This window comes from Antechinus flavipes, chromosome 3, assembly GCF_016432865.1.
Source record: "Antechinus flavipes isolate AdamAnt ecotype Samford, QLD, Australia chromosome 3, AdamAnt_v2, whole genome shotgun sequence".
Classification (NCBI taxonomy): Eukaryota; Metazoa; Chordata; class Mammalia; order Dasyuromorphia; family Dasyuridae; genus Antechinus; species Antechinus flavipes.
In genome coordinates, this window is record NC_067400.1 from 547,943,428 (window position 1) to 547,962,253 (window position 18,826).

The following is an 18,826-nucleotide window of genomic DNA, read 5'->3' on the forward strand; positions in this document are numbered from 1 at the left end:
ATGAGCAGAGAATGGACTAAAATATAAAAAGACTGTCTGACTTAGTTTCAGCCATATTCACAGAATATTGGTTGAGATGAAGATAAACACATATAACTTCTAAATTCTACTTATACTTTATACTTAGATAAATTATACTTATCTAGAGAGCTATGGAGACAGGATATAGATCAACATATACTATTTTTATCTTTTTTTTTTCTTGTGTTTTTTTTCCCTTTTGGTCTGTTTTTTCTTGTGCAACATGACAATGGTATAAACAGTACTGGTATAAACAGTAAAAAAATGTTTATTTATAACAGCAGGTTCCTGGGAAAGTACTGTAAGTACCATACTGCTTCCCCCCAGAAAAGCTAATTTAAGGTCATGTTTTGTGATACTTGTCCTATGTGTAGTTTATGTTTCCCTAGATGCAAATTTTGCTAGTTATATTTCTGATTGGAGGCAGCATATTCTGCACAGAGACCCTGAGAAGGCCACATAAGAATGATGAACAATAACAGAGGGACCATTTAATAGATTGTGTCTCATGGAACCCCAAGTAGAGGACAAGGAGGACAAAAATCTAATAAAGCATTATTTTCATTTCAAATAATGTAAATTATGCAACTATCAAAAGGACAGCACTCTTCAAGATAGTGAGGATACAAAAGTGGGTAAGATAAATTCCCTGCTCTCAAGTTGTCATCTACAAAAAGGAAGAACAAGTTAATAAATAATTATGCTTCAAAGAAGAATCAGATAAGTGAAAATTAGAGATCTGGATAAAGAGCTAAGATATATTTAAGGAGGAAGAGCTTGCTTTTGAGTAGGAGATCAAAGGAAATTTCCTGGGACTTTATTTATTTTTATTTCTGCTGCTGAACTCTAGTTTGGATCTTAAACAAAGGGAGAGTATTGAAGGGTGGAGGGAAATTCTTTTGGATACAACAGCTAGAGTCAGTCAATTAGCAACCATTTATTAAGCCCCTCTTATGTGCTAGACACTGCTAGGTGCTAGAATGGGGAGGAAAAAATACATGAAGATGGAAAAGAATGAGATTAGGGCATGGACAATAATACAATTTGATTGGGAGGGGAAGTATGAGAAGAAACTAAATAAGTATATTGGAGCTATATTGTGTACTTATTAAAATCCTCTTTTCAAAGTATTCTGATAGGCCCTATGAAAAAACATAAACAGAGAGACAGGGAATCAGAAAGAGACACACACACATAGAGACGCAGAGAGACAGAAACACAAAGAGAAAGAGACAGAGAAGCTATAGCTCTTCAACATCAACAAAATGGCATAGGAAATGACAGCCTAAACATAGGACACCAGGACCATAAGAATAATTAATTGCACTGCTCACCACGTACCTTTCTAAAGGCCTTTTTTTTCTAAGGCTCTCTGACCCAGGAAAAAACCTGAGTGCCTATCTTTGAGGAGAAATTTTCCCTTTCCTGTAATAATAATTCCACAGTGACTTTTCTGTTTCAAATAATCACTAGGTCAGCAAAAAATCAGATAGACCTATTAGTAATAAGAATTCCAGAAAACATAGACCTCTGATAGGAATTATTGTTAATATTAAAACCCATGTATGAGTATCTAGCATGGCACCAGGACAGGCAAAAATCTGAGACAATGAATTATAATTTAGAGATAGATTTTTCAAAGTATTTGAATTAATGTATCTCATTTAATGTATAATACAAACATCTACCTTTTGCAGTATATAAAATTTATTTATGAACTCTGTGCAGATGCCAGTACTTTACTTATCTTTTAAAAAGCAAATAAAATGTGAAAGTATCATATGCCTAATTTATTTTAAAAGATTCTGTATATAAGTGAATATATCCAAAGAAATATCTGTCAATTTAGTGGGCAATTTCCCTAAAATTAGAAGGCAAAAAGCAATTAATTGTTGAAATTACTATATCCTTCCAAAAGGTTAAGAGGTAATTTAAAATAAGTACCTATAAGAATATTAATTGAGTTACTATGTCCCCCTTACAGGCAATAATATTAATGATTCAGTAATTAGATTTTTTTCTATTAGGAGGAACAGGAAATGAAAATATCGGGAAAAACATATTTAATGATATTCCATTTTTTCAGCATAGTGAATCATGAAATTTATTTTGTCCACACTTTTGAATTCCCTGGCAAAGAGAACTCTTAAGGAAGAAATGTTCTCTATCAGTGCAAATAGGTAACTGGTTTTTTGCAACTTACAGTTTTAGAGATAATTGACTGAAGCACTCAGTGGCTAAGTGATGAGCTCATAGTAACATCACCAATATGTGTCAGAGGTCTGAAGTGAAGTCTTCCTGACTCCTATGTAGGTCAACTCATTGCCCACTATGTCATGCATTCTCTCTACATAAATACCCTTTAATAATATTTATTCTTATCAAGTCATTGAAACTTATAAAAGGTCACAATAAGCTATAGTTAAGTTATAGATTTAAAATAGATTATGATGTTGTTCATCTATGTAGGTATAAATCAAATCAGGCCAAATTGTAATTTTTGTCTTCAACTCTATACCTTTTCTTGCTATTTCCTTTAGCTTCATTCAACATTCTCTTTGACAGCCTACAGTTCAAGAATCTAGCACTCAACGGTTATCCCTTAGCTGTCCAGTGATTCCTAACTCTATATTTCATTTGGCCCTTCCTTCCCCCAAGTCTCCTTAGTAAAGCATGATTTCTTATGTGTTTCATTTCTGCAAATCCCTGCTTAGTAATTAAAATCAACTTTATCAATTAATTTTACTAAAATAATAGGAGTTTTACATATTACCTCTTTGTAATGGTTTCCATTATATAATAATTTTAAAAAGCAATAACATGCTTTAAAAAGCCTCAAACTATCTGAGCACTATATCTACAAACCTAGAAACTAAAATATTAAATTAGTTTGAGGCATTTTAAGGGATGGGGGCATAGGAGCAAAGGATATTTTCATTTTAAATATATTAATTTAGGAGCGAGATAAGATCAAAACAGGCTTTCACTTCATTTATACTTTGAAAATAAAATAGAACAAAATAAGAACATAAATCATTAACAGAATTTCACATTGTATAATTTTTTGAAAGATAAAATTATAGAACATTTTAAAGCTACAAATAGCTATGTACAGACTGGTACTTCTTTGACCATATTTCAACTATTAATCACTTTCTCTAACAGGGTAAAGTAGAAAATTTTTACTCTCCTAAATTTTTCATATAAATTTCATCAGAAGGCTTCCAGGGTAAATGCACTGCTATCACTGCCCTGGGCTTCAAAATATCTTGGCTTCACATCAAATCTTTCCACTTTTGCAGACCCACTCTGATGCTTTGATTAGTCAGTTGCACCTGCTTGGGGGCCTTGTAAAGCTTCAGGCATTGTCAAAATCTCTTAAATAACTCTATCTTATCTGAGAGAAAGCATTGGCCTCCTACTGTCCATTCCAATTTCTTATATAAATGACTGGAGGGGAAATTTAACCTTTTGCTCCATGGTATCTTCTGTTTGGTAGCTTGGACTTCAAATTGCTTCTTTAACCTTGCAGGATTTCATTATTTCCTTGCCAAACAAAAAAAGAAAGGAAGGAAGGAAGGAAGAAAGGAAGGTGTTATGCCATAGTTCTCTTTTATTGTCCTGACTCAGTTTCCCTAATTATCCTGACTCAGTCCTGCCTGTTTCCCTGCTTCTCAGCTCTGCAAAACCTCCCCTCCCTCTTTATCAGAATACTTGATAAGGATAAAAGATCTTATATTTTAGAATATCAGAATGCCTCTCCCCATCCCAAGCTATTAGGATATTAGATACTGTCTTATCAAGATGCCTCTCCCCATGTCCCCTGATTATGTCAGCCCCCTCTCCCGAGGCTCACCCCACCCTGTCAGAATCCTGTTCTAGCTCTCAGTACCCTGACTCCACCCCTGCCTCAGTCTACCCCCAGAGTCTGAACCATGTGTATATATGTCATTGAGAATTCTGATTGTTTGCTGGATTCTTGGAGACTATAGTCAGCCCGGACCAAACCATGGATCCATTTGATCCCAGTAAATCTCTCCATTTAATAAAGTATTAAATACTCTCTAATCTCTATCTTGCTCAGTTTCTCCAGCATTACAAAGGAAGGAAGAAGCAAAGAAAGAAACAAAGAAAGGAAAGAAAGAAAGAAAGAAAGAAAGAAAGAAAGAAAGAAAGAAAGAAAGAAAGAAAGAAAGAAAGAAAGAAAGAAAGAAAGAAAAGGAAGGAAAGAAGGAAAGGGAGGGAGGGAGGGAAGAATTAAGGAAAAGAGAGAGAAGGAAGAAGAGAGGGAGGGAAGGAAGGAGAGAGGAAAGGAGAAAGGAAAAACAAGCAAGAAAAAAAAAGTGCCAGAAATTGTTAACTGCTTTGCAATCAATATCTTATTTCATTCTTATACCAGCCATAAGACATAGATGTTATTATTATTCTCATTTTAGAGAAGAGAAAACTGAAGCAAAAGTTAAGTGACTTACTTAGTGTCACATAACTAGCAAGTGCCTGAGGCTGGATTTGAATTTCACTGCAATACCTCTCAGACTGTGAAAAAATAAGTTTAGAGGAAAAGTGAATAGTATGATAATCTGTCTAAATTTACCCTTTAAAAAAAAATCTAATTCCAATGTCTGTCCCATTCCACGTGGCTGCCTAAATTTCTCTCTGGGAGTGCCGATAACCTACCTGAAGTCCTTCCTCCATTTTTAGCATACCCCCATCTTTAACATTCTCTCCATCCCAGAGCTTCGGATCCATTTCCCACCTTTGCTGTAGAGACTGCTGCTCAGTGGCATTTAATAGCTGTCTGAAGTTGTCAGTCTCAGTCAAATTGGATCCTTGTGTTCTACTCTTGCCCTGCCAATCCCCAGGCTTTGGATGCCTTTTACCACGCGCTGCATTTGTTCCTATTCACACACTGCAGAAGGAACCTGGAGAAAATCACCGAGCCTTGCTGACTGAGTCATCTAAAATTGGTGTTCATAATCTGAACTGGGTCCTCAGCACATCGAGGTAATCTTTTTCACAACCTCCAAGTCTATGCAAAGCTATTTTGAAGCCCAGAGCTATCCCACTCACCATAGTGGCTTTTCCAAATCTTTTCACTCCTCTGCAAGTCTTAGGAGTCTCATCATCATCTTATTCTTTCAGGTGAGAACATTGCTTGTTGTTTCACTGAAAAGATTGAGCTTAGTCCTTAAAAACTTCCCATGCCTTCATTCATATCACTCAGAAATCTTCTAATATACATATACATATATATATATATATATATCATTCACATTCTGCTTCATTTTCTCCACCAGATTGCTCCCTCTATCTTCCCTACTCTCTCACTAATCTTCAATCCTTCCTTGTCTATTGGCTGCTTCCCCCTCTGCTTATAAACATACCCATCTTTTCTCCTCTCTCAAGAATTACTTCATCCATCCATTCATCCATCTCCAGTAGCTATTGTCTCATATCTCTCCTCCCTTTGGAGACTAAATTCCTTGAGAAGACCCACTTACAATTTGTGGTTCTAATTCTTATTTTCTCACTCTCTTAATTTTCTACAGCCTGGTTCAATTGAAGCAGATCTCTCCAAAGTTGCCACTGATCATTCACTTGCCAGATTCAAGTCATTTCTTAATGCTCATCTTTTTTCACTTTTCTAAAGTTCTTGATATCGAGATCACCCTCTTCTTCTTGAAGCTTTCTTCTCTCTAGTTTTCATGAAAATTCTCTCCCCTTTTCTTGTTACTTTAACCCTTCCTCAACCTTCTTTGCAGGATCCTCATAAAGTTTCTTCCTACTGACCATGTATCCCCCAGGGAAGTCTCTCCTGGACCCTCTTATCTTTTCCTTCTATACTATTTACTTGATGATCTCATCAACTTCCATAGATGCAGTTATCATCTTTTTGATTATGATCTCCTAGATCTACCTATCTGGCCCCAACCTCTCTCACAAGCTCTACTCTTGTGTCTCCAATTGCCTATTGGACCTCTCAAAGTGGCAATAACACACACATCTTAAACTCCTTCCAACTCTCCCCTCTTCCTAATTTTATTCTTATTACTTTTGTGAAGACACAAGCATCCCTACCATCACTCAGATCCACAACCTAGAAGTCATCCTCAATTCCTCACTCATTCTCACTTCCCTGTATGATCTGTTGGTAAATCCCAATACCTTTCGTATATACCCCCTTCTCTCCACTAACATTGTCACTACTCCACTATAAGCACTTATCCATGTGATGCCTTTGCCATTTTTGAAGTTGATCTTGCTAGTTGATCTTGTCTTAAATCTTTTTCTAACTCCCATCTATCCTCCACTCATCTTCCTAAAGTACAGATCTTACCATTTTATCCCCAAACTCAATCAACTTCAATAGTTCCCTATTAGTTTTAATATTATGTTTAAAATCTTTACTTACCTTTCTAGTCTTCTTACACATTATTCCCCTCTGTGTTCTCCATGATCTAATGACACTGGCCCTCTGGCTGTTTCTTGAACAAGGCATACTATCACTGGACTCATTAATTTTCTTTTTCTCTTTTTGTTCCTTTTAAATAAATTTTTATTGCTATTTTCTATTTCTAACATCACAATAATTATCCAAGAATCCCTCTTCCTTCCCCTTCAAGAAAGCTATTCCATATATAAAATAGTATTTTTAGAGGATAAAACAATCAGCACAACTCATCAATACATAGAAAACCTCCAAAAGTATGCACAATATATAACACCTTTGGACTCTCATCTCCACAAAGTGATGGGGTTAGAAAAGTGCTCTCATGTTTCTTCATTCAAATCCTGCTTGATCTTTATGATTTTGTTATATTTATTTTTTATTTCTTGATAAATATTCTTTCCATTGTTATTACATTGTTATAGTTATTGTGCATATTGTTTTCTTGATTGGGCTTACTTCACTCTGCATTAATTCGTATGATTCTTCCATGCTTCTCTGTATTCATCACATGCATCATTTCTTATAGCATAGCAGTATTACATTCCATTCATTTTGTTTAACCATTTCCCATTGATGGAGGAATCTACTTTGTTTCCAGATTCCTAACACATAAAATGCTGCTATAAATATTTTAGAATATTTTTATGAATGACTTCTTGGGGTTTAAGCTCAATAATGGAATTTCTGGCTTAAAGTTATGGGTGTTTCATTGCTTTTCAAAATACTTAAATCATTTCACATCACTATTAACAATGTCATAGTATAGTTATCATTCTATAACCCCCTCCAAGGTTAATTATTGTTACTTTTTTTGGTAATTTTTGTCAAATTACAAAATGAGAAGCAGTCTTTAATATGGTTATGAATATTTTGTAATTCTTCTTTTGAGAACTAATTGTTCCTATGATTACTTATCCACTAGGGAATGGTTATTAGCCATAATATACATGTATAATAGCATATATATTGATATATCTTTGATATCATACCCTTTTCAGAGAAATCTGATACGAAATATTTTTTCTCATTTGACTACTTCCCTTCTTATCCTAAGAATATTAATTTTGTCTGTGAAGAAATCTTTCAGTTTCATTAATCAAGTAACAAAGGACATAAAATAATCAAGGATATCTATTTTATCTTTTGTAATTGACTTTGCCTCTTGTTTCATAAAGAATATATCTACCATAGCTATGAGAGATTTATGATTTCTCTTCTAATTTTTAAATAGTATAACTTTTAATATGAAGGTAATATATACATTTAAAATGTTTTATAAAATGTGATTTATGGTATTTGTCTAATTCTAATTTCTACCAAACTGCTTTATAGTTTTCCTAGTTGTTTTTATCACATATGGATTTTTTTCCTCAGAAGTTTGCTTTCTACTTTATCCACTGCTCAGTTATTAAATTCTATTGTTTCTGATTTTTTCCTTGTTCCATTGATCTAATTCTCTATTTTTTAAAAAAAACCAAATAGTTTTGATTATTGCTACTTTATAATATAGTTTAAGGTCTGGAAGTGTTATTCCCCACTTTTGTCTTACTTTTTTTCATCATTTTCCTTGATATTCCAGATCTTTTCTTTTCCACATGAATTTTGTTATTACTTCATCAAGTTGTGTAAGTATCCCCTTGGCAATTTGATTGATATATTATTAAAAGTGTAAATTAATTTTGGCAATATTGTCATTTTTATTAAATTGGTATAGCCTAGCTGTGAGCACTGACCGCCATTTAGATTGCTTTTATTTTCTTTATTTCTTTAAGGGACATTTTGCAACTGAATCAATACAAGTTTGGTGTTTGGTGGATCAATCCCCAGATATTGTTATGCATTTTATAGTTATTGGGATGGGATTTTCCTATTATTGCTTCTTTTGTTTTATTATTTTATAGAAATGTTATTGATTTTTGAAGATTTATTTTGTAGTCTGCAACTTGTCTCATTGTCTCAATTATTTCAATTAATATCTTTATGAATTCCTTAGAATTTTTTAGGTAAACCAAAATATCATAAGTATACAAAATAGTTTTATCTTCTTTTTGCCTATCTTAATTAAAGTATATTTAATTTCTTTCTTTGTTGTTATTTCCAGAGCCCTGTCAAATAATCAAAGAAGCAATACTTGCTTTACTTCAGTTTTTATTTGAAAAAGATTCTATCTCATTGCTTATGATGCTTGCTTTTGGTTTTAAATAGTTTTTATAATATTTTAATAAGATCCCTCTGTGCCTAAACTTTGTAGGTTATTTGGCATTAAAGTGTTGTATATTGTCAAAGACTTTCTGTGTATCTGTTTTATCATTTCCTGCCTTAGGTATTAGAATTATCTCTATCTCTTGTCCCTCTCTCTGTCTCTATCTCTCTGTCTCTCTGTCTCTCTCTGTCTCTTCCTCTCCCCTACCATATCCTTTCATCACTGAACTATATGATTCCCTGGTCCCGGGTTACATCTTTTCCCCCATTTATCTCAAAACTCCTACCTAGGTTCATATTCTCATTTCTTAGGTACTATTTGTTCCTGGGAGTTCCAATGTCCCTCTTTCCAAGATAAGATGAGTAGAATTTGCAAGCACCAATTTACCAACCTACATCCAATATAAAGTTACTATCTTTTTTTCACCCATAAAAGCACTGAAGAATGGAAGGAAAAAAGCAAGCAAGATTTTCTTCTTTTCTTTTCTTTTTTGTTCCCTTTCCCTTAATCCTCATATACTCTCATTTAAACTTTTCTCTTTCTCAGACCACAGGTATTACTTCCCCCTTGTTGCTAGCCCTTAGTCTGATCTAGACACATCATACTTTTGTCTTTATCACCCTGATTTATTCTCTCCTTTTCATATACTCTCCCATATTGTAATTACTTCTACAAAGAAATTGAAAAAAACAAAGCAAAACACCATTGATTCATCTGTAGACATTGCATCAGCAGATCTGTCCACAAGCCTGCCTCTTTATTGTTATCTCCACCAGATTGCTATCTTCACACTGGTCTCTTATAGAACATTTAAAAAGAACTGCTTTCTCTGCTGTTACTTTTCTGGCTGAAACTGAAGTATTTATTCAATTCGCATTTCTATTGTTTGAGGGTGTTTGAGAAGCAAATAATCGTATCAGGTTTAGTTCTCTCTCCTTAAAAAATGTTTCAAACGCTTATTTGTTATTAACCATGCCTAGACTATATCCTAAACTACAATGTTCAGAATAGTCTTGCATTATTTGAATTTCCTTTCTTTGTATTTGAAGGTCTTACTCTTCATTGCTTGTGGAATTTGTTTTTGAATTGAATTGTTAAATGTCCTGGCTGTCTTGGAGTTCACAGCTTTGTTTTATTTTTGGTTTTATCCTTAGAGATGATCTGTGAATTCTTTACATTGATATTTCCTTTTCTATAGTCAGAAGTCCTGGACAATTTTCTTCAATTATTTCCTGCATTATGGTGCTAAAGGTTTTGTTTGTTTGTTTGTTTGTTTGTTTTTGTTTTCTTTTTTGTCCTGTCATCTTCTTCTGAAAGACTTAAAATCCTTAGGTTGTTTCTTTACATCTTGTCTTTGAGATCAGTATGTTTTGCTTGGATAGTGAACAATTTTCTTTTAATGTTATTAATTTTTTCTTCTCTTCTAGGTTCTCCTTATTCCGTATATTTGTGTTCTCGTTCTATAGTTCTCTCTTTTGCTTCCTTGATAAGACATGAATCTGCTGATCCCAGTTTTTCTATACTGACTTTTTTTCTCCGCATGCCATAAATTCTGCTCTCATAATTCTCATTTCTCTTTTGAACCACTTAGGAACAATGTGTTGTGACACCATGTTCTCCTCACACTTCAAAGGATCCTATGCCTTATCAATTGTTGGATCATTTTCTTTATTCAAAAATGTTTGAATTGATTCACTGGATCTGGAGATATATTTCCTTCTGTTGCTACTGTTTTTCTTCTTAATCGACCTGCTTATGTTTAAAATCTTTGGGTTTTCTTGCTGAGATCTTTGATGATATCAGGGTTTTTTTTTTTTTTTCTTCCTGATTCCTGACCCCTTTTCACTTTCTGACTTTGTCTCCATGGATGCTGTTTCCACAAGGGCTAGATCTTAAAGCATCTCAGCCTCCTCCCTACCTGGGCAGATCAGGGTTCACTAAACTAACTCTTTGCCTCAGTTGACTTTTAGGAGGTCCTTCTGGAGCCTGTGCTCTTTTTTTTGCAGGCTTAGAGGAGTGCTTATGTATCCCTATCCACTCATATACATAGTGTCCTGTTTTGGTATCCTGTTTTGGTCCCTTTATTCTTTAGTGTTCTATCTTAGCTTGTCAAGAGCTTTTCAGAGCTTTTTATCAAATCCAATCTCAGACATGTGTTACCCGTGTGATCCTGGACAAATTACTTACCCTCTATTTACCTCAATTTCCTCAATTATTAAATGAGGATAATAAGAATAGCACTCATCTCCCATGGTTATTGTGAAAATCACATAAGGCAGCATTTGCAAAGTGCTCAGCACAATATCTGGCACAATCCACCTAATGTCTCCATTCCAAATGATTTAATTTAAAAATTGTTTTGCATAGGATAACAAAGGCTTTGTCTAAAAATGAAATTTTCTTCTCTTTGAATGAATTGTACTAGTTGTCTAACTGTTTTCTGTTTTTCCTTCTAAAAACTTACTTGCATCATGTCATCCTTTTTCCAGGCACTTACATTATCATATTGTCAACAAGTGCAAACTTGTTGGGCTTATTTTCAAGAACCTCCATAATTTCACCTTTCTTTATTTGTCCAACTTTATTTTCCATTTTTCTATGAACAAGATCAGGTGATTTCTTTGTTTCCTGCAACAAAGATCATAATCATTCTCTTTTTCAAAATTTTTCTTTCTGTTTCCCTACCCATCTCAAACATGGCTACTTTTCATTTACCTAAAACCTATTCCTCCTTCATTGGATTACCTTTCTATCTCAATTTTTACATGAACTCTTCTATCACTCCTGTTCATGTTTTCCTTCTTTTCCACATTTTCTACATATCTTGGATCCCAAAATTACTTTTTAAGCTATTCTACCTTTCTCTCTGGCTATCCAAATAGAGTAAGGGAAAAAATTCCGTTTTTAGGTCAACTGACAAGCCCAATTTCATGCTTGCAGATTTACAGTCATTATCACATAATTTGGTGTTTGTTTTCTACTTATTTCATATTTGTTAGTTTAGTACTTCCTGCTACACTATAAACTTCTGAGAAGGTATACAGCTGTGTGCTGAAGTCCACTTAAACTGGTTTAAAAGAACTAGTTAAAGTTTCAGTGTGACTATTTTCATTCCAAAAACTGGCAAATTGTTTAAATGAGGGCTAGATTTATCATTTTGATAATTGTCTAAACTTTAAAAAGTGATGGAGAACTGCAAATAAAACTTTAAAATGGGCCATGCATACATACAGTTAAATGGTTCAATGGATAGAATGCTAGGTTTCACTGGAAGACTCCTCTTCCTGAGTTCAAATCTGATCTCAGATACTTTATTGTATCATTCTGGTTAAATCACTTAATTCTGTTTGCTTCAGTTTTCTTATCTGTAAAATGAACTGGAGAAAGTAATGGCAAACCACTCCAGTATCTTTGCCAAGAAAACTCTAAATGGAGTCATGAAGAGTCATATTTTATTGAAACAACTGAACTTTTTTTGGAGAGTCAGTTGTTAAACCTTTACCAACACAACCTTGCTGCTAAAATCTTGAATACCCACATAGTACAGAGATTTACTGGAAGACTTCTGGAACTAATAAAAGGTTCAGTGGAATGAAAATTTTCTACTTAACCCAGTACACATTTAGCCATTTAGTAGGTAAGTACACAGTAAATCCCTATTGATTCACTGTCAGTTTTGCTACATGTTAAGAGCTCCAAGGAAGGATATTGAACCTATTGGTTCAAATGAAAATTCTTAATCATCTGTGGATTTCATTTCTGTATACTCTCTTTATTCTTTAGCATTAATGATAACTGATAATTTTCTATTGAGTATTTGACAATGTATTCTTTCATTTCTTAATCTTACTTTATGGATAACATCTGATTTCTGAATATATTCTCTCTACCTTGTCTACCTAGCAAGCTTCTTATTGTAATAAAGATTTAAAAAGAGAAGTTTTTTTTAGGTTATATAACAAGATGGAAGACTAGATATTTCCCCTGATTCTTACAACCTTTCCTAAATAAGAATGATGTGCAAGAGGTAAACTAATTATAGCTATCTTCTCAGGCTAAGGTACCCAGAAACAGAAGGAAAAAAAAAACCTGATGAATTAACATTTTAGAAAGCTAATCTAATCCTTAACAACTTCACTTAGGACACCCTCCTCCAACTGCCCATAGATTCTATCAGGATTATACAAGGGGACATAAGAGTTTGTGTTCTGAGATCCTCAGCAATTTCCTTACTGCTGCTGCAGTTTCTGCCTGCGTGTACCCTTTCTTCTGCCCCTATGCTCACCCACTAGTCTCTGGAAATAAGCAAGATAACTCAAATCTGATCCCCACCCCATCCTGTAAGGAAGAGGTAGAAGATTAGAAAAAACATGGTTGTTGTGCCTGGTCCACTACTGCACCACAGTAGTATTCAGCCAGAGAATTTAGGAGCAGGAATAATTAAGGGAGGAGATCAGCATGTGAGTGGGCCTCCACCAGGCCTGAAAGAAAGAGGATCTATATCCAGCTGAGTTCAGTTTTGTTCCCTTCCCTCCCTCCCCCTCCTCCCCCCCCCCCCCCCCAGTCATTTTGATAGACTTAAGTCAGTGAAAAGTAAACTAATTCCCCAGTGTGGGAAATGGTTAAAAAAGCATTGAAATCCAACCCTCAAGGGATATGGCATTAAAAGGAAAAGACTCAGAAAAGTAATGGGGGGAATAAGGAAAAACACATTGTTTCAAATTAAATATCTCAGGAGGAAGAAAATTCAGCCAAAAACTGTAAGCACCAAACAGAAAAATAACAAAGAAGATATTATTAACAGGAGGCAACATAACCTCCAAGACATCTAAATAAGTCCAAACCTCTTTGAATAAATGTAATAAGATGAAGTAAAATGAATCAATACATCATGAGATAGAGGTGCCTATGTATTCCCAAGAGAGCATGAAAATATAGCAAGATGTTCCTGAATGATTCAAGAGGAAAATGAGAATAATGAAAGCAGAATTTATGCTCTACACAGCAGAAATCATTGGAAAAAAGAATTTTAGTTCATGGTAGCAAGTCTCATGAAAGAATCATCTCTGGAAACTGTTGGTATTTCTCCCAGCAATCTGAATTCTGGCTTTTGATTCTTACAGCCTGGCTTTTTATCTGATGAATTCTGTATATAGATTAAATACATAAAGTGACTTGCAAATGCCTTTTCCAATCATAAATTAATCAGTTGTTTCATGTTTGTTCCTAACTGTTGCTTCTTGGACCACATACAAATCCCTCAGGAGACAAGACAATCTGGTATTCCCATCTCTTTGAGGACTTGGCATATTTTGCTGTGATCCATTCAAATACTTTAGTGAAATAGAAGGAATGTTTTTCTGGAACTCCTTTGCTTTCTCTATAATCCAGCAAATGTTGGTAATTCGGTCTAGAACTCCTTTTTCTCTTTGAAAATCAGTTTGCTTGCCTAGCTTGCAAAAATCTCATGCACAATCTTGCTGGTGGGTAAGAGTGATTTGAATAATCTTTGGCATTGCCCATCTTTAAGACTGGGATCTAAACTGCTCTTTTTCAATTCACTGGCCACTTTTGACTTTTCCAAATTCGCTGACATAAGAAAAGTAACAATTTAACAGCATCATCATTCAGAATTTTTTAAAGTAGAATTTTATTTTTCCAAATGCATGCAGAGGTAATTTTCAGCATTAATCTTTGCAAAACCTTGTGTTCAAAGATTTTTTCTCCTTCTCCCTTCCCATTCCCCAAGAGAGCAAGTAATCTGATATAGGTTAAATATAGGCACTTCTTCTAAACATATTGCCATATCCATCATGCTGCACACACACAAAAAATCAGATCAAAAGAAAAAAATAAAACACAAGAAAGGGAAAAAAACAAGCAAATAAACACAACAAAAAAAGTGAAAATATTATTCTTTGATCCACATGTAGTCTCCATAGTTCTCTCTCTGTAGAGTTCCATCACAAATCAATTGGAATTGCTTTGAATCATCTCCTTGTTGAAAAGAGCCAAGCTCTTCACAGTTGATCCTCACATAATCTTGTTACTATGTACAGTTTTCTCTTGGTTCTACTCACTTCACTCAGTATCAGTTCACATAAGTCTCTCCAGGCCTTTCTGATATTAGCCTGCTGATCATTTCTTAGAGAATAGTAATATGCCGAAATATGAAGTGGTACCTCAGATTATCTTAAATTTCATTTTTCTAATTTATAGTGATTTAAAGCATTTTTTCATATGAATAAAATTGGCTTTAATTTCTTCATCTGAAAGTTGTCTGTTTATATCCTTTGACCATTTCTCAAATGGAGAATGGCCTATATTCATATAGATTTGAGTCACTTCTCTATATATTTTTAAAATAAGAACTTTTAACAGAAACAATGCCTGTAAAAATTATTTTGCCAACTTTCTGTTACCCTTCTAATTTTGACTGTGTTAATTTTGTTTGTGCAAAAACTTTCATTTAATTTAATAAAAAATTCCTATTTTGCATTTCACAATGTTCTCTAATTCTTCTTTGGTCATAAATTTCTCCCTTCCCCATGTATCTGAGAAGTAGATTATCCCTTGTTCTCCTAATTTGCTTATCATATCACCCTTTATAAGTCTTGAACCCATTTTGACCTTAGCTTGGTATAAGATCTTAGATATCGATTAATGCCTGGTTTCTGCCATATTATTTTCTAGTTTTCCCAGCAATTTTTGTCAAATTATAAGTTCTTCTCCCAGAAACTGGAGTCTTTTGAGTTTCTCAAACATTAGATAATTATAGTCATTAATTATTATGTCTAGCGAACCTAACTTATTCCACTGATCCACTACTCTTATTTCTTAGCAAATACCAAATGGTTTTGATGACTGCTGTTTTATAATATAGTTTTAGGTCAGGTACAAATAGACCACCTTGTTTTTTGCATTTTTTTCACTAATTCCCTTGAAATTCTTGACCTTTTGTTTTTGCAGATGAATTTTATTTTTTCCTAAGTCTATAAAGTAATTTCTTGGCAGTTTTATTGGTATGGCACTGAATAAGTAGATTAATTTAGGTAGAATTATCATTTTTACCCATAAGCACTTGATAATTTTCCAATTGTTTAGATCAAACGTTATTTGTGTGAAAAGCATTTTGAAATTGCTTTCATGTAGTTCCTGACTTTGTTTTGGCAGGTAGACTCCCAGATAATTTATATTCTCTACAGTTATTTTAAATGGGATTTCTTTTTCTATCTCTTCATGCTGGGCTTTGTTGGTTACATATAGAACTGCCAATGATTTATGCGGGTTTATTTTATATCCTGCCACTTTGCAAAAATTGTTAATTATTTCTAGTAGTTTTTTAGTTGATTCTCTAAGGATTCTCTAAATATACCATCATATCATCTGCAAAGAATGATAGCTTTGTTTCCTCATTACTTATTTTAATTAATTCAATTTCTTTTTCTCATTGCTAAAGCTAACATTTCTAGTATAAAATTGAATAATAATGGTGATAATGGGGCAACTTTGTTTTACCACTGATCTTATGGGAAAGGCTTCTAGCTTTTCATTATATATAATGCTTGCTGATGGTTTTAGATAGATACTACTTATCATTTTAAGGAAAATTCTATTTCTATGTTCTCTAGTGTTTTTAATAGAAATGAGTGTTGTAGTTTGTCAATTGATTTACTCCATCTATTGAGATAATTATGTGATTTTTTTTTTAAGTTTGGTTATTGATATAGTTAATCCTGCTGATTGTTTTCCTGAGATTGAACAAGTCTTGAATTCCTGGTATAAATCTCACTTGATTGTAGTATGTTATCCTGGTGATAAGTTGCTGTAATCTCTTTGTTAATTTTTATATAAGATTTTTGCATCAATATTCATTAGGGAAATTGGTTTATAATTATCTTTATCTTTTATAATTGGTTTATAATTATATTTATCTTTATTATTTCTTTTAGTCCTTCCTCGCTTATGTATCAGCATTATATCCATGTCATGAAAGAAATTTAGTTGGACTCCTTATTCCCCTATTCTTCAAATAATTTATATAGTATTGGGATGAACTGTTATTTCAGTGTTTGATAGAATTCACTTGTGAATTCATCTGGCCCTGGAGATTTTTTTCTTAGAGAATTTGTAAAGTCTTAGAGACTTGTCCAGTTTTTTTTTTCTAAATTTGAACTATCTAAATAATTTATTTCCTCATCTGTTTATCTGAGCAATCTATATTTTTGTATGTATTCATCCATTTCACTTAAACTATCACATTTATTGGCAAATAATAAAGGAAAATAGCTCCTAATTTTTGCTTTAATTTCCTCTTCATTGGTGGTAATTTCATCCTTTTCATTTTTGATATTTGTTTTTCTTTCTTCCTTTTTCTAATCAAATTAAACCAAAGTTTTCTCATAAAGCCAACTCTTAGTTTTTTATTAGTTCAATAGTTTTCTTACTTTTAATTTTATTAATCTCTCCTTTGATTTTCAGATTTTTTAATTAATTTGTTCTTTTTCTAGCTTTTAAAAAATTGTATATCCAGTTCATTGATTTTCTCTTTTTCTATTTCATTCAGGTAAGCACCTAGAGATAAAAAATTTTCATTAAGAACTGCTTTGACTGCAACCCATAAGTTTTGGTATGTAGTCTCATTATTATCATTTTCTTAGATGAAATGATCACTTTTTTCCTATGTTTTGTTGCTTAACACACTCATTCTTTAGGATTAAATTATTTTGTTTCAAATTAATTTTTGGTCTATTTTTCCATGGCCCTTTATTAAATATAATTTTATTGCATCATGATTATGAAAAGAATGCATTTACTATTTCTGTCTTTCTGCATTTGATTATAAAGTTTTTATACCCTAATTATATGGTCGATTTTTGTGTATGTTCCATCTACCAATGAGGAAAAGTTATATTTCTTTCTATCCCCATTTAAATTTCTCTAAAGCTCTAGCATACCTCACTTTTCTAAAATTCTATTCACCTTCTTCACTTCTTTCTTGTTTATTTTGTGATTTTATTTATGTAGTTCTGATAGAGGGAGGTTGCGATCCCTCACTAGTGGAGTTTGGCTGTCTTTTTCTTCTTACAATACACTTAACTTCTTCTCTCGGAACTTGAATGCTCTATCATTTGATGCTTATGTGTTTAGTATTGCTATTACTTCATTATTTATGGTACCCTTTAGCAAGATATAGCTTCCCTCCTATCTCTTTTAATTAGATCTACTTTTGCTTTTGCTTGATCTGAGATCAAGATTGCTACCCCTGTTTTATTTTTTTTTAATACTTCAATTGAAGCATAAGAAATTCTGCTCCAGCCTTTTATCTTTATTCTGTGTGTGTCTCTCTGCTTCAAATTCATAAATCCAAAGTTTGTGGCAAAAGGGGATTTATTTACACTAAGAAGACAGCTTTCTTAGTGGGCAAAGAATCCTCGCAGGATAGTTTTGCAAAGATGAGTTTACACTGAGAATAAAATATCTTCATCAGTGGGCAAAATCCTATTAGGACTTCTGCAAAAATGTCTGGGCATACAGTGCTAGATATATTGGGGTTGCTTTTGGCTTTTGGATGAGAGCCTAATCTCCAGCTCAACAGAGACCTTGGCTATTCCTCAGGCCAAGATTTCCAATTGCATAAGATTACTTATCTGAGTGTTGACCTTATGGACAGGAGGGTACCCCTCCTAGAGGATGGGAAGGTTTGAGACCCCAAATCATCCTTTCCCCACAGATTCCTTTCCAACCCTTCTCCCCCCTCCCAAAATTAAAGGGAATACAATTTACATCATCACCTTAATCATTTTTACAACTGTTAAATTTCTATTATTTTTGGCTTTAATCATGACCATTTTTGCCTGAACAATTTCCTTGATAACCTGTAATTTTCTTGAAGAGATCTCTTCTCTTTCCTATTCTATTGTTTCCTTCTATTTCTGTAATGTGCTCTTTTGTTTGGTTTCCATGGGGGTCTCTGGAAGCAGCCTTTGTTTCAGTTCAGTAATCACCACATGAGTAACCAGGGGTTAAAGTCCAAATCCTTTATTATCTCTTTCAAAGTCTTGTCTCCTTTCCTGGGGACCAGTTGTTTTCTTAAAGGCCTATCTCTAGCCTTGATCCCGAGAGCTTGAGCTTCTGTCTGTCTTCTCTGA

At 33.6% G+C, this 18,826-nt stretch overlaps 1 long non-coding RNA gene across 1 annotated transcript; it reads left to right on the top strand.

Moving 5' to 3' along the window:
* The first annotated feature begins 1,784 nt into the window (after window positions 1–1,784).
* Window positions 1,785–17,304, top strand: LOC127555229 (uncharacterized). The gene is made up of 3 exons (XR_007952189.1): window positions 1,785–5,025; window positions 8,052–8,097; window positions 17,247–17,304. It is a non-coding gene; the product is annotated as an uncharacterized LOC127555229 (long non-coding RNA).
* Window positions 17,305–18,826: the final 1,522 nt, after the last annotated feature.